This window comes from Drosophila subobscura, chromosome J (assembly GCF_008121235.1).
Source record: "Drosophila subobscura isolate 14011-0131.10 chromosome J, UCBerk_Dsub_1.0, whole genome shotgun sequence".
NCBI classification, from domain to species: Eukaryota; Metazoa; Arthropoda; class Insecta; order Diptera; family Drosophilidae; genus Drosophila; species Drosophila subobscura.
In genome coordinates, this window is record NC_048532.1 from 23389404 (window position 1) to 23393523 (window position 4120).

The window sequence follows — 4120 nt, forward strand, 5'->3', positions numbered from 1 at the left end:
AATGTTTATACTGGACCAACGTTTTACTGAAGCGGATGATCCACATCTGCAGTTCAAAATGCTCCTGGCATATTGGATCAACAATAGATGCACCTTTCTCTGCATTTCCCGCTGGGGCCATGTATACCCTGGCACCCGACGAATGGCGGGAATAGAAAAACGACTTTGACAATGAAAAACTCGCATGGATCGTATCAATGTTTTAATATATGTACATACATATGTACATACATATATATGGATAAATATTGTATGAATGCTTGTATCTATATTAATAACATTTTGCGCCATAGCCAAGGCCTAGCAGATTAGACAGACCCAGGTCTAGTTCCCGTCCGCTCTATTGCCGGATAACTTTTGGTTGAATGCACTTTCTTTCACTCTTAGTAATTCTCCCTGTACTCTCCGTACTTCTCCGAGGCGGCCTTATCTCTTCTTTGGACAGGGCACTTCTCTAATAGATTTCTGCTGGCTGCCTTCTGCGTCTGCCTTTGTTTTACATTTACATTTTTTGTTTTTATTTTTGTTTCACTTCACTTTTATGGCTCACACACTCCACACAATTTTCTGGCATTTTGTGGCAGCTGATTTGTTGGTTTAGCTCACCGGCGGATCTGGTGTACAACTTTTGGTAATTAGTAGCTAAATTAATTAATGGCTTTATATTTTAGTCGAACTGCACTTTGGGCTCCCCTGTTTACCCATTTTTATGGATGTTGCTGCCATAATTTTTGGTATCGACTTTAATAGTTTTTCGGTTGACGATTGGTGGGGATTTTTTCGGGTTAACCCGTGCTTGGGTTCACTTCGTTCACCTTGAATATCGAATAATATTTGGATAAAATTTGCACTCTTGTACAATTGTTTCCAGGACATTTTCATGTAATTTCTAAATTTTTGAAGAGCCGTCGGCGCTGTCGACGACTTCTTACTTCACACTTTGTGCTTTGAAGAATTATCTCATATTTATTTACGGCCATTATTACAGCACTTTTGAAATGATTTAACAAATTACATAATATTTGAACTTTTCCCCGCTTCTCGGATGTTTCATCAACATTTTCGCAGACGTTTTAATTCACCGTTAAACACTTTTTCGGGCACTATCAGCATAAAAATGTGAAATTCCTTGGAAGCGCGGGGCGGGAGGAACACAACCCAAAAAAAAAACGGAACCAAAAACCGGGCTGCAGCACGAGAAGCGACCACGTCGAAAGCGTGTAATTTGCGATCAAGTTACAGACAGAGGCAGAGAGACGAAAGAGAGAACCAAATCCAAAGCTAAAGCCAGAGATCCAGAGACAATACGCGACGATGACGATGACGACGACGACGACGACTACGACGACATATGTACGTCAGACGCTGCCAAATGGCATAAATACTTGTAAAATAAAAAATAATTGTGCAAAGCATGCGCCAACCGGACCGAACCGGGCGAATCGGAAATCTCCGCCGACTCCGAGACCAGGCGTATCCAGGCGGTGTTCAGCGTATTCAGAGTGGGAAAGAGATCCGCTCGTTGTCGCTGCGCGTGTTGGAATCGAACTGAACGGCGGTACGGGAACTGCAGTTTCTAAGCCCACAGAGCTAGACCCCAGAACTCAGACCCAGGAAAAAACACACACAAAAACGGGGCTGGCAGAAAAACTACCAGTGGATAAACGAAAACTGCGAAATGCAACGAAATGCGAGAGGGCTCCCAAACCCTAAGAATCGTTCTCACACACACACAGCGAAAAAGTGCAACTGTGGGAGCGGGAGAGACCTGAGAAACCTGAGCGACTTTGCCGGCCGGGGCGTATACGCGATATAAGTATTCCGAGCGCTACCTGAATGACCGACTGACTGATTGGCGAGCGCCCCTGCCGTGCTATTATTTAATACTGCATTCCACTCGGAGCCTCTCCCGCAGAACCCACTCAACGGCAATGCACTTCACATTGGCCGATCGTGAGTCCGGATTGAGTTGAGTTTTTACACGTATCGGAGGGTCTCTCTCTCGCGCTCTCTCTCTCTCTCTTTTTTTGTGGGGGTATAACTTTTAGCGCACACAGAGGGGGTTGTTCGACGTATTTAGTTTTCTTGCCACCTTTTTGTTTGTTTGTTGTCTGATATTCCCCTTGCATTTCTGATGTGCTCTTCTGGTATGCACTTGGAGATTAAATGGGGGACGCTCTTCAAGCATGCAAAAGCAGTTTTGATTGCTATTGATTTAAGTTCAAGGTCTGTTCCATAGGTTCTTGGCATAGGTTCGGGGCAGCGCTCCATATTCACATGAAATTAAAAGCTTAAAGGAATGATTCTTGTTCACTAATATAATCTTTATTAGATTTCGGACAGTCATATCCGTAATAAATATAACTTTTCGTTGTTTAAGTGGCACTTTCGATGTGTTTTTAGTGGCAGACAATCCATAGCGGCCATTTAGATGACATTCTATATAAAGGGTATCCTTGGGCTAGCGTGGTTCGGTTTTTTTTTGCTGCACATTTCAAACGTACGCAAATTCAGCCCATGAATATTTCATAAGTATAAAGATTTGAGCTCTAGCAAACTGAGATACATGTATGTATGTATGTACATATGTGTGTAAATGTGGAGGTGTACGACCCATCAGTTTCCCCAAGGAAACCAGAATCTCCCGGTAGCCGCATATCATCCAATCAATTCCAATTCAATTCCAAATCCAATGCGATTCGATTGCCTAATACTCGCACTGCTAGAGAGCCTAGAGCCTGCACTAGAAATTTGATATTTATCAGATGCTTACGTAACGCTGCAGCCTGAATAAACAAGTTTCGCTGGGTTTCGATTTGAAAGTTATATCGAATTCTAATGCAATGGGCAGGATATATATATACGTAGGCCTATGCAAATGTCGAGAGGTGCAGCAGCACAATCGATAGGTGTTGATCTGAAGTTCAGTTTTTCCAGCTGACCCAGATTTTCAAAGACTTTGAACGCCGTGGAGAGAGTGTTGCTCTGTTGTGAACAGAAGTTCTGACCATAAGAGTATTTCAAGAGACCCTTGAAGAGGGTATTGCTCTTTCTCTATCCCATTTCCCTTCAAAATTCCCACAGAGAAAAGTTTTGCTTTTATTTGTTACATTTTATGAATTTGTTGTCACTTTTATTTTACATCATTATTAAATTAGGAAGTACCAGTACAAAAATTTATTTAGCACAAAAACACAGAGAAAAAAGTGTTGCAGATTGAATCTTAAGCAATTTTTACAAAAATTTCAAATATTCTAGACACAAAAAAATGTCATATGATGTTTGGATTGGGCTTGGGATTGGGGTTCGGGTTCGGGTTCGGGCATGCTATCCATTCATTTGTTAAGTTGCTAAACTTAAATACAAAATGATCTTTAATTTAGATTTTTATACTCGTATAATTGTTGTACAAAATTACATAAATATTCAGTTGACAAAAGTTGGTATTTTTCGTGTTCGTTTTGTTTTTGTGTTGAGCTGAAAACTAAATTCGTGTTCTATCGCTAAAGTAGGGGAAATATACCATAGTTTACATACATATATATAATTTAGGGATGCTTTACTGTAGTAATTATTACGGTTATAATTGATATATACAGGGGATAAAGCAAATTGTTGTTTTTAAAATTGATTTGCTTTATAAATAGAGAGTTTTATTACAACAGAATAACCGAAAGGGCAATGGTGAGGGTACGGGTAGGGGCTAGGGCGAGGATGAGGATGAGGGTGAAAGAATCAGAAAGAATAAAAAGTCGTAGCGTAGAATTATCAAAGACGTTGCTTCGATAGGAATGCGGGCTGAAGATACGAATACAGAATGAAGCAGTAAGCATATAGTAGGATATAGCATAGGTATATATAATTGTGTGTGTGTAATGGTATCATTAGTGTTGGCCTAAGAGCATAATCAAGAGAGAGAGAGAGAGAGAGAGAGTGAAAGAGTTATACAGAGAGAGAGAGAGTGTTTTGGGGACTTTACAAAGAAATTGAATTCAATTTGTTGTGGCAACAAAAATACATAGTTTTAATCCTAGCACGAACATTCGTTTCGTTTATTTTGGGGTTTTCAACTAGTTTCTAGTTCGTTTTCGTTTTATTTGTTGTATATAGTTTTTTTAGT